The sequence below is a fragment of the Ischnura elegans genome, chromosome 10 (genome assembly GCF_921293095.1).
Source record: "Ischnura elegans chromosome 10, ioIscEleg1.1, whole genome shotgun sequence".
NCBI lineage: Eukaryota > Metazoa > Arthropoda > Insecta > Odonata > Coenagrionidae > Ischnura > Ischnura elegans.
Window position 1 is genome coordinate 86696225 of NC_060255.1, and position 26115 is coordinate 86722339.

Consider the following 26115-nt stretch of genomic DNA (forward strand, 5'->3'; position numbering starts at 1 on the left):
ATAATAAAATTGATGACGGTGCAGAAAATAAGTTATGAAAAGCTAATCCGCAGCTCAGTTACTTTTTTATCATATTTAAAAAAAAAAGGAATTCATAAGAATGAATTCTCATTTTTTTTATTTTCGTCTACCTAATCGGATGTTGCAACTGATGCACATGTCAATATTTGTATTATTTACCTACTTACTCATGCATGATGTGAATTTTTATTTCCCTTTGCGAGCTTCATAATTAAAACTGTGTCTTTGTAGGCCTAAAAGCATGCCCATTTCATCCACATCAGAAAATCTAGAATCCGTTTGGTTTGTTGTCACAACATAGTAATCCTCTTAGAATTTTAAACACTGCCGTATCTTACGTGGATTACCTGTTATTCAACTGCTGCAGGAGGATTGATACGTGAGGCTACATCTTTCGAAGGAGCGCGAACTATCTGCCACAAGTATTTCCTTAAAACATTGTTTTTCTAATCAAACACCCGATAAGCATATTTTTAATGAATTCAGAGAGTAAATAAAAGCATATTTTTAAAGTTATACTTTCTCGTAGCTTAGAGCGCTGCTAACCATTTACTGCACAACTAAGGTCCCGTATGACTTTTCTCGTGAATGTATGCTCTGTAACATTACTTACTATTAATACATCAGCAATTTAAAATATCATAAAGAAGCAAAAATTTTCCCTTCACATGGAATTGGAAATATAAAAATGCAGCTCTCTGGCAGAAAAACAAGCTAAATATCTGTGTCACATTATCCCCAACTGGTAGGTTTCCATGGGAACCCACCTTTGAGGAAATACGTTCGCGATGGTCGTTTTGTTTGTCGATGAGTTTTGTTTGCACGATGGATTGGCTTCGAAATTATTCGTAGCATCTGGAAAATTGCTTCCACGCCTTCTGAGAACAAATTAAATGAAGAGGTGGAAGAGTTAATTAGAGGGCAATCCCTACCTTCGGAAAACGATACTTTGTTTGCAGGGAAGGTATTTAATCGTTCTGTGCTCCATTATTTGGTCGAGATTTCAAGAGCAAGCGTCAAAGCTTCTGTATACCAGCAAAACCATTGATGGCTGAGAGGTCGTGAGTGTTGAATGAATGAGTGAAGGTATTGAGGGTTAGAATTCGCTTCTTTGGTTGCTAGCTGGTTCTGATATTTTATTTTTCCGGTTATCAAGCTGATAAAATTCATGCACGCCTAGCGACCAATTATAGGCATTATGTGAATGATATGCAACTTTTTTAACCTTAGCAACACATTTTCTAAGCATTTTATTTTTTCTTTGTCCTAATGGATCACTCTTGTACATAATGTATTCCCATTACTAGCCCGCTATCCTATCTTTGGGGAGGCACGCCTCTCTGAATACGTCATGCATTAAACAGGAAATATACAGGTTTGAGTTATGGAGTGAAAAATGGTGTGATACATGGTCTGACTCATGTCAATATGGTATCAAGCTCAATGCGAATACGTTCACAAGTGTGAAAATAATGAGCAGTGCGGGAAATAAATAACTCGCCATATTTTTTACATCGATCTTCATCTGTGATGTTATTATTATTTAAGCATCATGCATGGAAAATGTTTATTTCTGAGATAAATGTGGAGTGAATCAATAAAAAATATTATAATTACCCATTTCTCTGGACGCTGTTTTGAGAAATTGCTTATTCATTTTTTTTAACCTTTACTAAAATGTTTGATTCAAGTTGGATCGAAAATATCAGTGTGAAAAATGAGTATGACAAAGCCACATTATAAGTAAGGAGGCTTGCATTAGAATTTTTTGACTCTTAGGATATTATCTTAAAAGAACAATAAAAAATAATGATTATTGAAAGAAAAACCCAATCAAAATATGATTTTGTTTAAAAAGCGGACTTAGGAATATTAGAATTTTTGGGAAGTTAATTATGAATTGAACCCTTATCTGAGTCATGGCGGAGTGTGCAACTGTGATAAAATATTGTATTTTTATCCAAGATTGTCGTAATACCAGCTTTATGGATATTAAGAGAGTTTATGATGAAATCAATAAAACTACTACTAATCGTTTGGATCACAGCCCCGGTGTCGCACTCGTAGCATAAAACGCTGCAAAAACAAATTATCTTCAGTCTTTAGCGATTCTCCACCGTGATTCATGCTTGGGGATTATCGTAAAAGGGGTAGGTTCTAATCGTTGATTAATTAAACATTGCTAGCTCATATATTCCGAACCATTGGAGAGAAAAATGGGAAGAATGAATTGCTTGACAAGTATTTCATAGGTAATATTTTAATATCAGTCTTTTATCAGACTTTTGAATTACAAATCCATTATCTGAGGAAAGAAATGGTTACATAATCGTGTAAAAAAGGTTCCCCTGTCTCAAAATTAGAACTCTATCCGACGATGGCATTGCCGTAAGGATTCTGATCTCTGGATTGCGAATATTACTATTATATTTATTTTACTACATCTATTATTACTACTATAGGCTACCTTATCTTCAAAAAGTTTTCAAATGCGTGAAAACTGTGTTAAGTATATGTATTTTAATATACTTTAAATGATTAATGTAATTTTATTATGTTGTTTAAAATATAATTTAAAAGTATTTTTGACCCATTTTCGAGAACGGCGCTTGAAGGGCGAGGTAGAAAATTTCAAGGAAATAACCATTGCCATATAAACCGTACCGTTACTAAGAATTCTCGCTTCTCGAGGTAGAGTTCATATATTGTTCCGAATCATTGGAGAGGAAAATGGGAAGGATGAATTGCATATGTTGCGGAAAAAAAGCTAAACTTTCCAACTTCAAATAAGACTTGAAAATTTTAAGTATTGATATCGAAGTAAAATTGAAAAATAAATGAAAGTAAAATTGAAGGAAAATAGAAATTGAAGTAATGCAGAAAAATACTTGAGTGGCATAATTTTGAAAAAAAATATTCGAGTTCTCCACCAGGATACTTCTTTCAACCGGGAATGGCAATAAAAACTAAACGAAAGTTAAGACCATTAAAACTTCAATAGTTTCATTCACGGGATTGAAATGTGGAAACGAAACGAAATAAATTTAAACCCAAGGAGCTAAACCCAGGGTCGAAACGAAAGCGAAGGCAAAACTACTTCGAGTGGAAACGATACACAGATAATGTTTCGCACCAGAGGGAACACATGCCTTCAAACACTTTAGTTTCGACCCACACACCGAAAGCGATGCATGGTTGAATGGAGTAGAGGTTCACCCTACTTCCTCTAGATGCATGCGGCACTTTTCCACTCATAATGCAGGAATCAGTCGCAATATAACGAAGAGAAATATTTTTACCTGACTAAATTATGTAATAAAATGGGTCGTAGGTATTCTTTCTTTTTCCACTTCCACTGAACTTCTGGCATCGAAACTTAATTATGAGCAGCGGAGTTTTGATTTACATATTTCATTTTGTTCTCGGGAGTAAAATTTCGTTCCGAGTCGAAACTAAACCCCTTGATGATTTTAATTTCGAGCAGGAACGAAACTAAACCCAGGTTTCGTATTTTTGTTTCCTTTCTGATCGGAACGAAACATTTTCGTTCCGTTTCACTAGCCATCCCTGCTTTCAATGCCGCCAAAGTTCGAAATACGAGTCGTTGCTACATGAAGGTATCATATTCTCATCTATATCAAGTTTTCCGGGTAATTTCATGGAAGATCGTCATCAAATGTCATCTAATTGACCCTCGTTTTCTGAAATTCCTGCCTCTCTGGATGTTTCTCAAGTTCCTTTTTCCAGGAAATTCCAAGAGAGCATCCGGTATCGAAATTCCTCACGGTTATTTCGATACTAAACCGTTTTAGCCTTTCCCAGAAACCATCCTTTCCATCTCTTCCTTCTGCCTTAAAAATATAATCGGTACAAGTAATGATTTGAGGCGTGACTTTGTGAAATTGCTTCATGTTTAATAAATTAAAAAAAAAACATTTTTTTGAACACGACGATGTCGCACAGCGACGAAACCGGTTGTTATTACAATAACATGTGAAAATTTTTATTTAAAATGTAATCGATACCTAAATCTGTCTCGATCTGTATGACCTGGAATATAATTACCTTATCTTGTCTCTCTTGCTGTAGCGCTCTATCACTTAATTTTTACAGTCACCATTCATTCACTGTTACCATCTGTTCGTTCGCTGAAAAGGTTAGTTTTCGGTAAGTGAGAATATCCCCAATCAGTTGTCGTGCTATTATTCTATGATATCCATTTCTTATTTTTGCTTACAAATCTCTTCTTTTCCTGCATCCTGTTGGAACTTTGATGATGAATCATCGTCTCTTCACCACTTAGCATGCAGTTAAATCCTCCGAATGGAAAGCAAACCAGCCCTTTAGTACAGAGAGGGTTGTTCGGTCTACAAATACATTCTAGAGACGTTTCTCTACGACCTACAAATCCAGCTGTCGAAAATTATTTGTGGAAAATGGGCATAGATTTTATTAAATCGTAGCAGACTCTGCGTTAAACACCAATTATCGTTGAACCTATTGCAATGTTAGTGTATTTCCAAATTAGAGACTCATTCAATATACTCACTCCTTACACTGAAGCTGTATAGGATAAGAACCTTGGGAGATTCTCCAACAAACAGCATGAACGGAAGTAAGCCTTCTTCCTCGGGGCTTAACGCGACGAAAATATTGCTGGGAAAATATTCCAAACATCAGAAAGGTGGATCGTAGTCGCAGCCATTGGTTGGCTAGGCGAGGGTAGCAACGGCGCATACTAAAATTCGAAGTTGTATAACGTGGGACGAGACGAGAGTAAGGTGGATATCCACTTGATTTCCTCTTTCACTCACGAACAGGGATGTTTCCGTGTATGATGGGGAAATTCACGCGCTTCCTCCAGCACACAAGTCTAAGCTCTTTTTTCCTGGTCATGTCATTGGACGGCTGAAAAGGCGTGTCTCAAATTTGGGGAAAAATCACCACTTTTTGGACTATAATTCGTAGTTTTTAACGTTCTGAGGAATAATTGTTCAGCGAAAGTTTCCATCAATGGGGTCGTGATAGGAAATTCAGTAGAGATGAAAAAATTTAATAACCGCGGCTAACTGGCGCGCTACAATGAAAAGCATAAATATTGAAGCATGGCTAATGTTGGTATCAGTTACAATAATGGCAGACTGATATTAATAATAAATCATTTTTGAAAATGAGAACGAAAAGCGTATGAATATATAAATGCGCCATGCAGTGGGGTAGCCAGGAATTATGTTCAATGGGGGGTCTTATAGCAAGGGGGAGGGAAAATAAGAGGGTTTAAACTGATTTCAACACTTTTTATTATCGAAAAAACTTAATCTACCATAGAAATCTTTTGAAAATTCATGCTTTTTTAATATTTTGTTTTCTTATATGAAGTAAAGTAATTTTGGTTTTATATTTCGGGGGGTCCGGACCCCCTGCACTTCCCAATCGCTACGCCACTGGCGCCATGAGGGAATGGTACGGTAGGATAGTGGAGAGAAACCCGACGTCGGCATTTGCCTACTCGGAACGAAAGGCGCCATGTAGACCACGGATTAACGTCCAACCCGACGAACGGAGTGTTGCGCTTGAAATGTCCTCCACATTACATTAGGGCAGGGATCGGGCAGTCTATGTAATATCTGGGTCATCGTCGGGATTTGAGCCCGAGCCCACGGAGTGGGAAGCCAACACTCTAGACACCACGCCAACCCGATTCCTTGAGATTTAAAGATATTATTCATGATCAGAGGGACTTCATAGATGATGCTCCAATTGCTCCATAGAGGCTTGATACATGCCGTTACTTTGCATAATTTTTAGTCAATTTTCAAAAGTTTCCGCAGCAAGTTGGTGAGTCTAAAGTGATTTATTTATTGCAAATGCTTGCATCAGAATATTTACAATTGTAAGGAATAGATTTGAGAAGATATATTTCCGATTGAGAATATCATCGCCATCATAAACTTTGGTCAACAGCCCCAAAACTTGATCACTTCACCATAAAATTGGGAACGATCTACCCTCGTAGTTTATAGGAGAGACTACTGTCAACCATTCAAGTGCAAAGAGGGTGACGGCACATGAAGTGACTGACTGAACATTGATCTATTGCAATATTCGAGGGAAAACTGCATGATAGTGCTACAGTCCTCTCTTCATCTCAGTTTCTATCCCTGCGAAAATATTGCCATTCTATTATTAGAGAAGAATGTGCCAATAAAATACACGTTTGGTAAGACAAGGGCTGGAGAACGGTTTGAACGAGCTTTTAAAGGTATGATATTCTGCCGCGGAGGACGCATTGAAAGAAGAAGAGGTTTTTTTATAACTTGCGCGTTGCTGTTGAACGTTAGGGAGAGGTTTTTACGCGAAGGAAAGCACGCTGGATGTCAGAGTAATATAAGGGAGGGAGAGAAATATTCGGAAGGGGGTAGATACGACCTTTTCTTTCACCTTATCTGTCTTATGATTCAATTTTCCGCGGACCCAGTCCAATGCGGAATATTTTACCCATAAATCTGTTCGGGACGCGCAAGAGGTAATGGCCGTGTCTCTCATCCATTTCTTTTTCGCTTCCCTTTCTCTTCTTTACGATACTTCCTTTTCTGTTCTCAGAGGGCGTTCCTTATCTTATATGACTTCCATCCAGCCCGCGTTCATCCCGATGATCTCTCAAGTACGTTTCCACTTCGAAAATCTTCATCACGGTGGTTATCCTCGGAAGATCTAGTTCCATGACAGCTCACTCCATCGTCTGGAATGTCGCTGGAATACATAAGGCCGCCATGGGCCTTCTCGTGAGGAGTGCTTTGACTCCTGCCATTGAAATTTCTTACGGAAATTGCCTGATATGTATTCATAAGCCTCCTCTTTTTAGAAAAAAATACCCTCTTTCTCAGCAATAAAATACGCTAATTTTTTCATCAATATTTAAGCGTCAATGTCGTTTGATGGTTATCTCGATTGGGAGAGGGTGCTAAGGAAAATATTCTGCATCTGTATAACATCCTGAAAATACCCACGATGGGGTGTTTGGCAGGAGTGAGTACTCACTAGTATGCGGCACGGAACAGTTGCACTTCATGCAATGAAAAACAAAAACATTTCAAAAAAATTGCACCCATTAATTCGTGGTATGAGTACCCACAAGGCATGCATCGAAGTTATTGATACAACCCACAGGCACTACTGGACTACTATAACTCCAATGAAAAATTAGTACGCCAGCTAATTGTTCTTTTTCTAATATTTTCTCTATTATCGCTCCTAATTATTGGAGTGACGTTCGCGGTCTTCCAGTTCTTTGGTACATCGTGTTCAGCTAAGCATCTTTCAAAAACTAACCAGATCATTCTAATTCTATCATCAGATGCTTTTGAAACTTGATAAATAATGCTTACTTATTTCATTGTTAATCTGTGATCTTTCACGATTAGGAAACATAGAATAGCTTAAAATGTAAACTAATCCCAGCATAATAAATAATAACCTCAGAAATGATTATTTTGTTGTAATTGTTTGCATCGTTCTTTAAAGTGTATCTCTTTCAAATCTTCATACATTCATCGTTTTTGGTAAACCGCTACCAATGCTTTCAATGTTGGCCTGTGCGGACGCGCAGCTAGAAATTAAGTTTAGTGTTTTAGGAGAAACTAATACTGGGGTTTTGGTGTACGGGAGGTGCGTCTTCTCTCTCCCACAGAATTTTTAAGAGAAATGGTTCAAGATGGTGAGTTATAAGGCTTTCTGAGGAATATTTTATTAATCATTACACTATTCTTTAAGTAATATTAATCCAATTCGGGAAAATGGATTAAATTTTAAGATTTCTCTGAGTTCTGGGTGGGGGGTTATCCCCCACAACACCCTCCCTCGCTGCGCCGCTGAGCCTGTGTGAACCTAACTCAACAGTGGAGGGTACGTTTTCCTTAAATCACTGAAATACGTGCAAATTGCTTTATGTTTGCATGAAAATATGCAGCCAAAGTTAAAGGAAATTCAACCTCGTGTAAATACCGTGATGGAAGTATATTCCCAGAAAATGTGGGTTTGATGACGAGTAAAGTCAATAGAAATTAAATTTGTCGGAAGCTTATCGTAAGAGATTTATTTGTATTGCAAAATACTCTTTAAATATTGATGTTGCATGTGCTAAGAGCTTAAGATAATGTTAATTTACCTTAGTTCAGTGCATCAACAGCGTACATTTTTTCCTTTGATGGTGTTTGAAAAATAGTGATTTTATAAATGTTTTCTTTATCATCAATCAGGATTAATTTCAAGGGATAGTGACGATTTAAAACTTGTAGTCTTGGTCAGGAATGGGGAACATGCATGAAATTTGTTCATCATGCTAGTAAGTCACATTGAATAGACAATTTTCTCACGAGTCCAAATATGTAAGTCAAAACTCTCCTAGCCCTCCATAAACGTCATTAAATGCTTATTAAAAGTGCTCGAATATTGCTGGATGTTACGTGACCTGAAACGTCTTCTAACGTCATCGCACGGTACACCATTCACTTCGCTAATAGAGTAGAAGGGCAGACTCTTGATTGCAATATATCGAAGTAAAAATCATCAACGAGCAGTAGTTCCTCAAAGGACAAGTTGACTTAATAGGGATTTAAGAAAGCACAATACGACATTTTACTTTTGGTCGACTTCCATATGGCGGCTGATTTTCTAAAAAATAGTGATTCCTTCCAAATCTCACCAAACAATCCCCTTCATTTGTTTCAATAACGTCTTGGCAACCCAACATATTCACAATCTGCTGTTTGACGTTAAAACAGCAATTATTTTCGCCATACTTGCGTTTGAGCCCCTGCATAGACCGATTTTCTATCCACTTTCTCAGTCTGTCGTCGGTGAATTCCGTGTCGTGACGTCACGCTCCGATGACGTCATGTTTTCAAGCAGCCGATGAAGATTTATTTTCAATGACTCATAACCCAGCTAAAAAACATTATTCATCCACGAAATTTTCGGTGAGTACATTCGAGATAGGGACCTTCTTATTCTAGTACTTTGAAAAAATTGTGCATTTTCCCCATTGTCATTCCCACTGTGTTGTATGTTCTAGGAAATTTAGCTTTCCATAAGAGTGCAACCTGCAGTTAAAAGCTTTACGCATTCATTTGCTAGTATTTTGAACATATAAATAATTTTTTCATGCATCAGGTTAAGTATATTTTATCCCCAAAGCATGAATTTTCGTATTTAAAATAAATTCGGGTCTCAGTATCTCGTTTTCACGCAGAGATTTTTCTATACATTTTTCTTTTAATCAAAATATTTTTAGTGGGAAACGTTAAGGGATTTATGTTAGGGAATTATCTTATTAGTTTCATGTTATATATATAGCCTTCATAAACCCCAAAATAAAATGCTCGAAGCAGCCCCCGGAAAAAAATAGCCCTCAATAACAGAAATGGTTTAAAAAATGGTGAATGTGTGAAAGCCTGTGGCTTACTTCGGAGTGAGCTCTACCCTCACCTATCCACACCAACTTTCGCATTGAATCACTGAGTGTTGGCCAGAAAGTCTTAGAGCTGGGTGTTTATTTGGAAAGATGAGAGTCAATTTGAGGGGTTCACATAAAGCTGCATTCCCCAGAACTCGAGGGGAGATTGCATACCTTAACCTTTCTCAGGGGCGTAGCCAGGAAATTCGTTCGGGGGATTCAAAACCAGAGGAGAAAGGTTTGGAAAAACAGAGAACTAAATAGAGGGCTTTAAACTAATTTAGGACTTTAAATAATCGAAAAAACTTCATTTGTCAAAGAAATATTTTGTAAATTCATAGTTTTTCAATATTTTGTTTTCTTTTATGAAGTAAAGTAACTGCATTTTTTATATTTCGGGGAAGGAGTCCGGATCCCCTAGATTCCCCCCGCTCGATACGCCACTGAACTTTCCCCCAGCTAACTACGACCGTAGAATGTGGCTTTACTGTAATAAGTCCCTTCATTCCACGTCCCCTTTTTACTAGTGCGATTTGACGATACGAGGCGAGACCACGTTTGCAAGAGTGGTAACTGGTATGGTATTTGAAGGAGGCGACCGACAGCTGAGGTCATTTGCGCCATGAGGGAAGGGTAGTTGAGGAAGGGTGGAGAGAAACCCGGCGTCGGCATTTGCCTGCTATTAAAGAAAGGAACCCAGGGGGACCACGGCTTAACGTCCCATTCGACGGACGGAGTGTTGCGCTTGAAATATCCTCCACATAACATTCAAGCAGGGATCGGGCAGTCTCCGAAAATTCTCTGCCGCTGCCGGGATTTGAACCCGAGCCCACCGGGGGGGAAGCCAATACCCGGAGAAGGAACACCTCGAACAAAACATTAAAAATTGATTCAGAAAATCTCAAAAATAAGGGATCAAGATGGAAAAATACTTTAAAGAAGTAACCGCTTTCTCGCTACTAGCATCAGCCATGCGACCGATGATGTATTGTGAAGACTTATTGATACGACAACAAATTTTGTTTGCGAAAGAAAGAAAGTTTTTATGAACGTTATAAAATTTAAGAGAAACTTTTGGTACGCAGTTTATGTTTTTCAAGTTATCATATTCCCGCTATTTCCTAACTACTTTCCAATTTGCCGACCTCGGTGGCGGCGGGGTAAGTCCTCGCTTGTCAAACGAGAGGTCATGGATTCGAGTACCGCCTGAGCAGGTGGTCCCTATTCAGGGTGTGGTCGTTGGGTGGGCAGGTGTAATTGTTGAATTACTGCATAAACCCCGATGTATAAGGCCATTATGCGCAGTTTTCGGAGGAATGGGAATAAAAAAACACTAGAGGGGAAGAAGAACATTTGAGGTTGTGAAACTTCCCATACGTAGATGTAAATTCCACATTCTTAGACGTAAATATCTATCGCGGCCAAAATATAAGAGTAGGTGTCCTTAGTTTCCCCCGATATCGGAATTAAATGGTATTTTTTTGCAATTATTTAAAATCAATGTAATTTTGAGATCAATCCTGAATGTATAATATCTAATTTTTTGGACACTAATTATATCACAGCTCTTAGGAAGAAAAAAAGGCATTCCCATTATCTGACGTTTTAAAAATTCCTAAATTATTTATGTATTTTACAGTGTGTTTTTGTTCGACTTCATTCATGTGTCAATAATCCTAGCACACGTTGTTATCTTGCTATATTTTGTTGCAATTTTGAAGAACAGTAATCTTAAAACTTTTTCAGTGTTTGACTTTATTTAAAAATCATTCCGGGAAATTTTTTTTGCCATTGTGACGCAGTACCTGTGGTCTCTCGGAGATATTCTCTAACGTTTTTTATTTGATAATGATTAAGGTTTAACGATATTTATTTTTATTCGAATATCGTCCGTAATTTGAATTTTGATAATCCACAGGATTTCTTTGAAAAGTGCAATTCGCGTTTCAATATTTGGTTTTTAATGCTGCGAACATGCTAAGAGGTAATCGTATAATCTACACCCGCTTCCATTCTGGGAAGAGTGGCTGGTGTGATTCAATTAGGAGCCTATTTTCAGCATAGGTTGGTAGGTTTCAGCGACGTCACTCGAACAAAACTAATCTGATCAAAATTCGGTGAAAATGCGACGTTTGTGGAAGGTCACACGATACATTATGACGTCCGTATTTAGCAGAAAATATCAAAGCGTTCCCTGAAGTCAAATCATTTCCATACAAGTCCTAATTGACGTGGCTGACCATGCTTCAAACCACGAATATTGCAAATTAATCATATGCAATCCCCTTGGTCGCTTATATACATTGAGATGTCGATATTTTCTGCAGTAACTATATATGCGTTTCACTGGATTCGAATCACTTGTGTAAAAGTCCCACTTGACGGGGCTGACCGTACTCTCTCCACCTAAATTTCCCCTACCACACGCCCTTTCAAAATCCACCTCACCATTATCTTTCGTAGTCAGCCTTCGGATGCATTACCAACTCTATCTTGGGAATACTTTGATACTAGCAGACCACCCGGCGTTGCTCGGGAAGGATAATACCCAGAGAAGTTGGAAATTTGGAATTGACATACTTATAGCGAAAGGTCCTAAGTTTTGTTGAGTGTAAGCAAAATTTTAAACCTCACAATGTGGGTCCAAACTAAAATGTACAGCACACAGCATTTATTTGTATAACAGCAAACATTGGAATAAACGATTTCTGTACACCGCGCACGGGATCAGCTTATACCTCGCCATATAACACCTATCGTTATGTATGCCCGTACGTGCGTATACCAAACCGTCAACGCATACCCCAGGAGAAAGGTTTGCACCGAGAGGATTAAGTATTATTCTTAATCTTAAAATTCTTAATCCTCTCGGTGTTCTTCCTTCGAGTTACGTTTTCACTTTGAGTGTGTCAACCGTGTGCATACATGGCAGGATGAGCGACCACAGACGTAGTATGACATCATGAAAGGAACGGAAATGAGAAAACTACGCAAAAGGCAAGCGGACGCAACCTGAAAGTAGCTCTATGCGGTTTGTAAGCATCAGATGCACCTATGTAATAACTTTGGTTGCAATCTGTACAGATGTTTTGAAAGTCATAGCGTACAGACAAACAGACATTCTCTTTTGTATATCCATATATAGATAGGTAGATGGAAGATGCTCTCGTGATATGCTCTCGCGGGAAGTTGGCCACAAGATAGCTCCAAATACTGGATCTTTGAAGATACACATTTACTTTTGCGGCCCACTCCAATTCCCAGTTCTATACATAACGGTGATAGTAATTGAGAAAATTACGGATAGATAACTTCAGGTAACATTGACGGAATAAGTAATGAGGAAACCTTGAAAAAAGTGAGAGAAAAGAGTAGAAAATCGTAACAAGAGGACGAAACAGCTTAGTCGGCCACATTATGAAGCATGATGGCCTGTATAAGACTGTCAAAGGACAGGTTGACAGGAAGAAGGGCGAGGGACGGTCCTGAGTGAGTTTCTTGGGACAGATTATTAAGGACATAAATTAAAATAAATATGATAAAATGATGAGGCTAAAAGATAGGAGTGAAAAATGGAGAGTAAAACCAATTTTACGATGGAAATTAATGTTTTCTTTACTAATTGGTGATTCAATCAAGAATTTGTTCGTTGGTGCATTCGAAATGTATAGTTTCGCCTGTTATCTTGCTAGGTAAACCGATGGGAGGCGATATCAAGGAAGACAGCCATTATTCACGATGTTAGGTAAGTCGTTTGCCTTGTTTACAGAAGTAACGCTTAAGGAGGTCCGATTAGTTAAATTTGGATTAGAAGCGGGCAAATTAATATCTGAAGCAGTTATATATAACTTCTTTCATGTTATGTATGCTTTTACACTTTCCCGGCGAAAAGAATATTTAAACTTTTCTCAGGTTTCCGCGCGGGTAAGATATTCAAAGACCGCCGACATTTCGGGTTCCGACTCGTCACTGACGAGTCGTCACCCATTCTCTATGTCAAGTTTAAGATACCACGTCGTTTTTGTAAAAGATCCAATTGGCCTTATGTCTCCAGGAGTTTATGAAATCCCTTGTGAGTGTGGTGATATCTACGTAGGGGAGACTGGGCGAACAATATCCAAGATCACCAAAGGCATTTCCGACTTGGTCAACTGGAAAAATCAGCTATAGTCGAGCATAGCGTGAAGAACATAAAATTAGGTGGGATGACAGCAGAGTTTTATGGTGATTAAATCAATTTTGGGATCGTTTAAATAAAGAGGATCTAGAGATAAGACTGGAAAATAAAAATGTAAACAGAGATACCGGATATTCGATCAGCAGCTCTTGGAATCGAACTCTAAAAAGAATTATGATTGCCAGAACTAAGTCTACGCTGGTCCACGGTCCTCCGCGACAACAATCGGGACTCGACCAATCCCACTCCTCCTGATACTGAGCTTCAACGGTCACTTCAAACATTCATTCAGTAGCCTTGAGAATGGGTGACTATTCGGAACCCGAAACTTCGGCGCTATTCGAATATCTTACCAGAGCGGAAACCCGAGAAAAGTTTAAATATTCTTTCGTTTTTTTTTATACTTTGTCCTTGAATCACTTGCATACGATTATAAATGCCTTAGTTGAACCTTATGGACCGAAGCACGAAGCATAATCACTAGAAAACCGATTTAATTCGGCTTAGCGATATACCAATTAGCGCACGATAGATGTTTAGCTGTGGAGAAGGGTTAATTAGTGCCCCTTTTGTGTTAAAAAAGTATATTCAGCGAAGGCAAAGGTTTTTTTGAAGATGATGTATTATTAACTTTGATTCTATAATTTATTGATAAGATATTTTATATTTTAAAGCCTTTTTCCAAAAAAAAAACAATCCAGTTTGTAGATGGACTTTCATCTTACTCGTCCTGGAGATAACTTCTATTCCTTACATCTCAAGATACCAGGAGGATAAATGGTAAAATATTAGTTAACTAAATATGACAACGGATGAAAGATTTGATCTCTTGCTTTAAAATATATGTAAGCATGAAAACCAGAGTAGGATGTATTTATTTATCAGAAACGGTTAACACCATTTCACAGCATTTTCTTTTCAGATGTATGAACTACAGGATAACTTCTATATATGTAATCTAAAACTTTTTTTATAGTGACTTACCTTTGAACATACATCATCCATCATCACCATTATATCATTGACAAATAAAAAAAATCTAACATAGAATAAAGCAGAGCACCTTATGCAATGCAAGGCTAAATATGTAGTACAATGTGCAATACGATATGAAAAAACAGCATGCATAAAAAGAAGAAATATAGTGAAATCATTTTATTGCTGTGCCCATTTTATTTGTGGATAAAAATCAATAGCTCGTGGCTGCCGATGGATAAGGGCTGCTTACCTTGAGCCGCGGTGTAATAAGCACTAGGTGGTCAGCAGATGAGCTCAAGTCAAACGAAGAGTTGCGTCAATTTGAAAAGAGTCTCCGACACACCAGCAAGCTGGTGGTAATATCGTGAGGGGAGGGAGCGCGTCACTGTCGCTCTGGAAACGATTGGGTTCACTTGGCGTGTTTCACGTGGCCATTGTGTGAGGTCGTGCGTGCAAAATTCTTGTGTATTCTGAAGTTAAGAGTCTACGCGCTCTTAGTCAGTTACTCTTGGCGTGTTCTGCTAATCGAAAAAGACCACATAATTGGCGGTTATTGTGTTACTCTTGCTGCCGTTGGAGTACTTTAAACGACAGCATGCACTACTCATCCCACGTGTTGACTCGGTAAAGCAAAGGTGAGTTTTCTTTGGATCATAAATTGTACTCTCATATTTATTGTGTCATCTTCTATGAGGTGATTGCAGGTCATGACGGTAATAGGCATGTGGAGGTGTTATCCGAGATCATTTTGCGAGTCTTTTGATAGTTTTTGTGATGAAATTGGCAAGTTTTCTAGTATTGAAGTGTGCAGGTATTAGATTGCATTCGGTGAATTGTTGAAGTCTACTTCTGCAGACCTTAAGGAAGCACTTTCTTTGCGATAACGTGAAATCGTTGAATCATGTGCGTAAATCAAACTCTTAGGTAAAAGTGCTTTCCTGGTGAATTTATTGGATGATGTTTTTCTCGTGTTTTCCAAAAGTTTGGTCTGTCCATGGTGACCCAACGGATTCATGAGGAGCGGTTATCATACCTCACCCGATTAGAATATTGGAGGGATTAAACAATATGTGTGAATTTATTAAATTAATCAGTAAAGGTGGCATCTCCCAGTGGTGACAGTGGTGTACGGTGTTTTTTGTAATTCCATTAATTTACTGAACTCCATGATATCAAGTAAAGATAATATAGATGATGGATTTTTTTAGAATGCTTGCTAATGCCCATCTGGTTACGAAGTCAAAGTGGTTCCGGTGACCATTGAGGAGTTCTCCATTGCTGAAAATGACGAGTATTTTGGTGGTCGCTTTCGCTCAGTGGTGTTTAACTTCTCCACGGCCCAGGATTTGACTGATATATTCTATCACAAGGTTTAGACTCCGACAAAAATCGTTAAAAATTTTCTGAGTCATATTAAGCTGTTTTGGAGTATCTTTGACCTTAGGAAGCCACATGCCATTCGAACCAATTGGTATTAGAATATTCTAGAGTACTGCAAAACCTCAACCTAGTTTGCTCTAGCGTTTTTTCACTGCTTTCTAGAAGAGTGACAAACGCTCTCTTCTCGTCAAAGCGAGTCTTCTTCCCGATTAGTTAACTGTTTCCTTGAAATATCCGTTGATGTAGTGAAATATAACAGACTGAAAAAAAAACAAGGAAACCATTGGTTGGAAGAAATGGATGAACATGCTTCAAATGATTCATCAATGCACAGTACAAGCTACCAATGATAGAACCGAGATATTTAATGGATAGAAGAAAGTTATTTTTTAATTACCTTACGAATATATACTTGAATTGCTGTTATTTTCCAAATGTACATCCATGCAGGTTTATCACACAGCGAATTAAAATTTCATGGATACATTTTTCGTTACTTATCCGTTATAATTTTAAAACGCATTGAATTGGTTTAAACAACGATTAAACGATGCTATTTAAAATTTCACAACCAATAGCGGGTGTGTATACGTCAGCTTTTTTAAAAGTAATGTTTACTAATTCATCTTGACTTTAAAAAAATAACTACTCTTATCTCTTTGGAATGATGGCTAATTCTTTTGAAACTTAGGAAACCGGTATTGATGAAATTTTCTTGGAAAAGGAATGTGGCATAGACGAAGGGAATCTCATGTTTGCTATACTAAGAAGGTGTATCTACAAACCTACCAAACATTCGATAATGCCTTTTTTGGTTAAACTCTATTCAAAACTGCAGGAGTGTACAGTGAGATTTTATACGAAATATTAGCCAATGAATTATCGTCTTTATCATTTGCTTATCATCTTTATTTACTTATAATTGGTAAGAACCTCACCGATATAAGAGGGCATATTCCGGTTGCTATCCCTTTGGTCAGAGCATTTATTCACTCGGAGGAACCCGTTTGCATAACCCAATGACGCAGATGGCATTGTTTCATCGGCGCGAATAACGTTAGTCTGCGAAAAAAAGTCCGCTTACTCTTGGAAAGCGTTTTATTTCCTTCAGAATGGTAAGGAATATAATTTGAAAAAAAAAGAACTATAAAAAGGGAAACGCGCTCAATGGCTGCTGCGCCCAAAACCCAAACTTCCCAGGGTCTTCCCCGTTCTGTTCTTTCTGAATAAACCTTTTGTTCTGGCCTTTGTTTCCGCCTCCCCAGCGCCATCAGTGACAGAAAATAAAAACAAAAATTACGCAAAAAAACAAGAGGAGAGAGAAAAAGCGACATTCTAAAATGTAACCTTTTGCATGCACACAAAAATGGGCGAAAAAGTAAAAATTACCTCGTAGCTTTTCTTTCCTTCGGCTCGAATAATATTTTCCCCCTGCGCCGCGCGATCGTCCTATTTTTGTGTGAGCTCTCATCTTTTTTAATCCTTTATATCTTCGCTCAACTCTACCACTCCACCTCCGTCTATATACAAGTAAAATAAAAATGAAGTAAAACGACTCTTTTCATTGATAACAATTGCCCCGAGGACGAGATATTTTCTAGAATTTCACGAAAAAATATATATTTTTTAAAATTCTCCTCGCTCTCTGGAGTAAGCGCGGGAAGTCGAAGTCTCCGAAGCCGCTGCTCCTTTGATCTCGTTCCCGGGGTTTTCATTACTCCATCTCTCACCTTTCGCATCCCTACTCTCTTCACTAGCGCACATATCCCTTACTTCATCTATATCCTAGTTTTTAACTCCCTCCTCTCCATAGCGTCCTCTTACGTACAGCTCTTCGCCTCTCTGCCTCCTACCGCAAAAAGAGGTCAAAAAGATACCATAGTGGGCGCTGATTTCAGAAGAGAATTCTTGCAGAAGTCCTTAAAACAAGGACGGGTTCAAGAATTATTTCTGGAGGGTCTGACAGGTAAATGGTCCCATCACATTTGGGATTAAGAGCAAAATACCAAAATTACTGTACAGACTTAATGATTTTTATTTTAATGTAAAATTTATAAATTTGAAAATATTAATAAATTACTTAGGTACCTCTTTAAAAACTTCAGTTTTCTTTTACTTCCCCTTCAGGCATTTTATGTTTTTTTTTTAAGGGAGGAAGGGAGCTTGTGCCACGTAAATACAAACATTGTACTGTAAACTATTGAAAAAAATAGGATCGCATTTTAAACATAACCGCGCTGCGGATATTTTTGGAGACATATTAAAATGCGACCGAAATGGCAACAGAAATCAGCCTATTGTAGGATGGAATTGGGCCTTCTCTAAGGAGTTCTCTTGGCTGCACCTAATCATGCATGATGTTTTTTTATGTTTTTCTGATTTTATGAGATTTACCTCTATACATATTGGCGGAAGGCTCATGCTTGGTGGGTGGCCGTGGGTTGATGGGTGGGCCTTTGGGTCCCCCCTCTGATCCGGCCCTGGAGTGGAACCCCTAACTCCCCATTCTCCCACTCTCCTGACCTCCGACGTGAACACTTATAAAATCCCCTTCGTGATATTTAAAGATGAACTCCTTGTCTTTCCAATGCGTCCGATTGCAAGTGTGCGAGTAAGGGAGAAATGGAAAGGAGTCGGTTCCATTTTTTCTCTGTGTTGGTGTGGTATTCTTTCCTGACGTCGTCTTCCTAATCTTTCTTCTGTGGGACATGTTATCCCATTTTTGAGTCTTCTTCTCCTTTTAGCCTCCGATATGACGTTTACAAGCGGAATGTTTTTTTATTCAACATCGCCAAAAAAATTTTTTTATCCCCAAAACAAACAGATGGTGGGAAAAATTGCCACTCGACTGGGGTAGAAAGGATATTTGGACGGCACTAACCTCCAATGCAGCTCTCCTATAGAATTTTTTTCGCTTTCTCTATGAGGGCGAGAGAGAATAATGACCGTGCTCAAACAATGATGTTCCATTTTTTCCGTAGCCGTAAGGGATGCCTTACATTTATTCCGGAAACCTTGACCGGATAAAGAGCAAGAATGGAGTGCTGAATGCCGGTTTTTGCATGCCGTTCTACTCGTAATGATCAGAAAAGAGCAACATAACATATTATAAAAGCTCTTCTGTAAGGAAATAATGATCTAGCCTCTTTGAATTTCCCAATGGGTTTGATATTATGCTCTCTTCACGATTTTATTGCCGATACGGCCGGAATATTTTACTATAATAGTTGGAGCGATGGTAATACCCCGCTGCCACCGAGACCGGCAAAGGGAATGGAGAAATTCAGGGGAAGTGAGAAATATATCTGTACCTCGAAGGTAAAGGAAACTATGCTTGTTTTCCTAATTTTTCAGCAGAGCAGTTTTAAGATAAAAAATTAAGCAGTATCTACTTGAAGTTTAGGTTACTTTACCAAAAACATTGTCATATAAAAATGCTTTAAACTTGCTATGTAACCTTCTAGTAATTGCTAGTAATCGGTCAAGTAACTTCTAGTATTAGTTTTTAGCAATACTCTCATGAAAAATAGGAAAACCGACTTTTGAAATGTCCTTTACCTCTGAGGTACAGATATATAGCGCCATTTCATTCTTGTCATTGCGACGAATTCGTTGAAATCTTCGAAAAACGCCCTCTTCCCCATTCTCTCCTGGTCCTGCCATCACCTGACATGCCCGCCTATTTTCATTCCCTTTAAAACCTTTGTCTCCCTTCATCCCCATTCTCCATCCACGGTTCACAAAGCTAACAAGTACGGAATGAGTTTTTGCATGCATTAAGGAGATCTCTTGTGTTTATGTTCGGGGTTGTGGGGGGGGAGGAATGAGGGCTTGTGGGCTGGAGAAAAGTGGAAAGGGATGACATAAGAGGCCGGAGAGTTTCGTGGAGACGGTTGGTAATGACATACACGGGTGAAGTTAAGGAAGGGGGTGGGACGTGGTTTGGCAGGTAGAAGATTGCCTCGTAGGGTTATTGGCATGGTGTGTGTGCATTTTACGGAATATGTGTGCATGTATGCATTTTTTCTCTCTGGAGCCTGCTTCAAATCCACTCCGGTAAGGTTTTCAACCTTCTTGAAAGCCATCTGTCGTTTCGTAGGTTCGTAATACGACATACGCTTATTTAAAAAAATTTTTATATCACCCTGCTGTTATTTGCATTTTATAAAAATTAATTTTTTACTGTATTTTTAAAGGCAAGCAATTTCATTCGTTATTTATTCTATTGACTTCATGAGAGATTTGAAACCATTTGATGAAACCATGTGGATTTTACGGAATATGTATGCATGTATACATTTTTCTTTCCGGAGCCTACTTTAAATCCACTCCTACATGGTTTTCAACCTTCTTGAAAGCCATCTGTCGTTTCTTAGGTTCGTATTACGACAAACTCTACATGTATATAAATGAAAACTGGCAAGGGACGGCTACGAGAGTGAACCCATTAACACGAAGCTCATTGTTAAAATAATTAAGTTTAAATTAGCAATTTAAAGAATATAATATCAACTAAGCATTTTTGTCTATTATTATTAACATTGGTTCTAAATATCGTCAATATGATCAAACTTTCTAAATTTCCTAGGAATAATAGGTTTCATTCGGTACCTAGTATAACTGGGTATAAATTAATTTTAAAATGATTTGCAATGGTCATTTCCTTACTACAGTAGATATTGTGATATCAGCAATCAAGTTTTCAGTTGAATCATCAATCAATCGAGTTTTCAGTGATCATATTTTGTTGGATAATTCTTGCTTGTGATGCTCATCTTTTCGAAAAATCATTGCGCTTATTTTTACAGATTTTAATAACATCTTGCTGCTCTTTTAATTTTGTAAAAATTAATTTTGCACCGTATTTTTAAAGGTTAGCAATTTGATTATTTATTTATTCTTTTGGCTTCATGTGAGATTTGATATCATTTGATGTAATATCAGATCTAAAGGACACCTATGCTTTGTGTAAGTCGAGCTCTTCGATATATTATGATGTTTAAACAAATAATAACTCAAGTTGGAGACAATCTGTCAAAAAAGAGACTGGATAAGAAGGAGAGGATAACATGCAACTAGTGTCATAATGTGGACTGATGATGTCGATAGGATGGAAAATTTGACAGAATGTAGATTACCTTGAAGGGTTTGTGGTATAGTATTTATTCATTTTTTGCCATATGCATGCATATTCCTACGCACATATTTTTTCCCTCTTCGAAATCTCCACCATATCCACCCGTGCTACTGAAGAGAGAGCTACGGTTTTCTTCCTTCTGGAACGCCTTTTAGCGTATGTTAGGCACAGATTACGGCACAATTCTACACCTGCGTAAAACCCACCCGTCAGGAGCACAGTCAGGGGACGGAATGGGTGAAGATCATTCACGAGCAATATCAAATATAACAATTGAAGTTCTATTTGAAAAATCCTGCCGGTATATTATCATGGTATGTCGTTACTTTTACTTTACTCATGATAAAAAGTTTAACTTACTCATTACTAATGGTTTAAGAAAACACTTTTTGAGTGGGCAGCGACTAAAATGGTACTTCTATCGTTGTCAGTTAAAAAGAAATTACCTATCAGCGATCGAATTGCCATCTTGGGATTAGGTACTAGATAGTAGGGTCTTTGGTAAATAGTAAATCCTGGAACTAAGGTTGATTGTAGACATTAATGATAACCTCTCAATAAATATGTATTTCCTTTCCATAGTGCTCTTGCACAAACAATTGCGCCAGCAAAATCATTGAAGAATCGAATTTCATGCTAATTTTATTTTTATATTAAGTAAATTTTTGCTATAAACACCTCTGCAAAATATAAGTTCGCTTGTAATATAAATGCTTATCGTGTTTTGACTCGTTAAATTTGATAAAATGTAGTTTTTTATAACCTTTCATTTTTTTCTTTTCCTTGTGACCTTCCGAGCAACAGCATAAGAACTTTGGATGTATGCTTTATCGTAACCTCGCCTTGAATCGAAGGAACTTCTTAACACTGCATTCCTAATTCTCTCTTCTGTAATTTTTCTCACTTGTTCTAAACGACGCTTGAAAAATATTTCTTTAAAATGAACTTTCTTCGAGAAAATTAAATTTTTATAAATCATCATAAGTTAATTTCTTGTGTAATTCAGTATTATGAAGCCGGACATTACTTTGCAAAGGAACCACAACGAATGTCTAATAACACTTTCATAGTATACCATGATTTTATAGAAAGTAGTAAGTTGACATTTTTGCGAAGTCTAACATTCGTTTAAAGCTATTCTTCATTGTGCGTACGGGTCTATTCTTGGTACAATTGGAAGAGTCTTATAAGGATTTCATTTTTTCCCGAATTAAATTTTATCTCTTCTGCTTGGCCTCCAGAATTTCTCATTTTCTCTCTCTTCTCCATCCTTGACTTTTCCTCTTGAGATTCGGGAGAAAACGCGTGTGAGAGAGATATCTCTGTGACATCTGCTCAGTTTCTTGGGTTGTGAATTATTAAAACATATTTTTATGGCGACAAACGGGATAAGATAAAGACGAAAAGGGGTTTGCTAAGGCAAAGTGGAAGATTTTTGGACTTTATCTCCAATGTTATCCTTTTGGATTTTGTACAACGTAAATATTGAAGGTGCTCGTGCTGTTTACGGATTACTAAGAGCATCGCTAAGCTGAGTGCCAGAGAGCTAAATATCTTTACCGATATATACTCATGGTAAAATAACTACTTGATGGGTACTTTGAAACGATTTTCTTAGGGAACACATTGTGTACTAGACAATGCAATTCCAGAATAGAAAAATCTTTCGTGCCAATTTCCCTGAATTTTATATTTCATGTCATATGTAATAATTAATTAATGTCTTCTCTAGAATTAAATGCAGTTAAACTTAGGTGCATGGAAAATGGCTTTGAAAAATTCCGAAAAAGACTTGCTCTTATAATGAATATCTACCGCAAGTGAAAATATATTCTCTTCGTAGTCCACACGAAAAATATTTTTATAACTTTTTGGTTAGAATGTAAAAATGCATAAAAATATATCCAAATTCTAGGGATGGTGGGGTCATGAACCTCTCCTATTATCCTAGGGTCACGATATTTGATCTTAGTTCTACATCGAGGAAGGACACATACCTTATTACATAGGATTTTTTGTCGTATGTATACGATGATTTAATGTGGACTCTATTTAAAGCAGGGATGGCGACAGTTTCAGTTTCGTTTCGACCCGGAGGGAAACGAAAATACGAGGCCTACATTTAGTTCCTTTCTCGTACGAAATTAAAATCACCAAGGAGTTAAGTTTCGACCCGGGACGAAACTTTGCTCCCAGGAACGAAACTAAATTAATCGAAACTCCTTCCTCTAGTTTAATTTCGATCCCAGAAGTTGAGCGGAGGGGCTTAAGAGGGAATAGTTTTGACCCATTACGTTTGAGATGCGTATCGAGAGGTTAATACATTGAGATTAAAAACCGAATGGCCGGTTTGTGTTCACCGTCCTCCTGTTAGTGGTAAAAACATAAATACTCTAGTAATGTAAACTCTATGGGTAAAAATATGAATGCCCCATTCATCTTATGGCAGTAGGCCGAACCTCTACTTCATTCAACCGTACTTCGTACTCGGTGTGTGGGTCGAAACTAAACTGTACTAAGGCGAAGAACGTGGACCCTCCCGTGCGAAACGTTGCCTTCGTTTCTTTCGTCCCAGAGTTTTAGTTCAGTTCCGACCCGAAGTAATTTTGACTCCGATTTCGTTTCTACCCTGAGTTTAGCTCCCAGGGTTTGAATCTATTTCGTTTAGTTTCTATATTTCGCTCCCGGGAACTAACTATTGAAATTTTACTGGATTTGACTTTCATTTCGTTTCACTTGCTATCTCTGATTTTGAGGTCTAAATTTATGGGATATTAATACGATGTAGTGTTGCAAAATGAGATCTTCATTTGAAATTATTTATGATAAACTGCTACAATTTTGAATTTTCGAAAGATTTATACCTACGGGAGAAATTTATCGATTTTAATCTGAAAGATTGTCGTCTTGTTGTATGACTTGATATTTTTCTACTGTGCATCTTAGTATATTGGTTCATTGACAGCTGTTATGTGATTTATGCATTTCGACTCATAAACGTGAATTGACTAAATGAAACAAAGAGTTTCCTTAAGACAATGCCTCACCTTCGTAACCGTATGTTGTTTGGAGCGATAAAAAAGTTTTAACTGTTGTTGGATTTTCTTCTGGCTCTTTCATTGCTAAGTGTTAGCTACATCTTGCATGAGTTAACCGTGGGAAAAAATGAGCTTAAAGAATTAAATGAATCTAAATACAAGGAAAGATTTATAAATTTCCTGATGTAGAACACTATTTGGAGTTATGTTAATTTTCCTGAGGTATGATCATCGACCAAATATATTTCATGAAAATTAGATGAGCTGACGTAGCATTAAGGAAAGGTGAATTGACGCGGAAGGCATCCCGGATACCTTGATACGCCCAATTCCACTAATGATTCCTTCACTCGTCTTTTTGAGCGTGTTTTTACTTCCTTGCGCTTTTAATACCCCCACGGGCACATTTAAATAAGCTTTTGGGACTTACCGCTTAAATTTCTGCTAGATACTTGATAGCGTACCAAGTACCCCAAGAATAGCTGTAAGTGGCTTTTGGTTCAAGGATCTCACTATCATCTATTTTCTTCTCATAGAACTTTTCATAATCTCTCTTTTTACCCCACGGGCCTCCCTCAACCCTTTTCAAAGAACCATCATTCCCTCCTCCCGATTCGGTACACCCCACCTTTCCTTTCCCTTGCATACATTTTTCCTTTCACCCTCTTCGGCCATATTTCTCGGCGAGAATAACCGCCCTTTTGTTGGCCGACCGGTCGAGGGGATCCGTGGAAGTGTTCGCTATTTCTCTTTCAATAAATCCCTTAATCGTTTTCCCCCACCCTTGCCTTTCGCAGCCCTCGCAGCCCATCACTAATATCCTCCCTGTCTCGCTTCTTGCGTTTCTTCACCCCTTCACATCTTGGATTTGAAATTCGGCCTTCAAATGGCCGCTTCCATACCAGCATTTTGCCCATTTACTTGCCTGTGTTATGCCCTATTTTTAAGTGTGTTCTAACTAAATCTACATCTACATATTTTTCTGCAAGTCACCTCGATAGCTGCAGGAGTGGTGTGAAAACTAGCTGTATTCCTATCGGAGAAAAAAAGAGTTTTGTTCAAATAATAATTATGCGTCTTGAGTCAATTGTTTACCTGAATTCTACCAGAGTTCACCCCACATTGATCTGCAATTAACCCTTCAAAATTGCAGTTTCTACACCAGCATCAAGCCTATTTGTTTTCTATTTTTTACTTCTACTTCGCAGTGTATTCTAACTGGACTGAAATATGCATATTTCTATGCAAGCCGCCTTAATGAGGCGTGTAGTGGGTGCTGTTAGAAAATTAGCCGTAAACCTATTACAGATAAATATGTTTTTCTGTTAAAAAAATAGACATACGTTGTGAGTCATGTAGATAATTTACTCACTTTTGCTTTGAAAAATGCATTTGTCATAAATGCTATGAGTAATATAAGGCTAACTCAAAACCCGCGAGTATATAACGACTCCAAGTCTTGGGCACGGGTGACACGGTTTTTTTGGAGAGAGGTATCTAGGCTGAAAACTTTATAAGACAAGTCAAGCAGACACTGTTGCATTAAAATCATTATTTAGAAGGTATACTATCGATCCATGTAGATTATCCTATAGTATTAATTAAATCACCTAGCCTGTAACTTTCCCAAATTGAACTCTCCTTTTCAATTCCTAGTAAGACCGATATTCATTCATAATAATTATCTAATTACTATTCTCTTAGTCCCCCTCCCATTTGCTTTAAACTCCCACTCTATATCGGTTTTAAGATTTCTCCCCGCTTATTACTCGCTTCATTCAGATATTTTGTCTCCTTCTTATCTTCCCTTAATATTTCCTCTCTTTACCATCCATATCTATCATGATGACGCGACGGCCATCTCCTCACCGTCAAATTCACTTCCTCCATTAAATATTTCAAAGAGTAGGGCAAAAATTACTAAGCATGG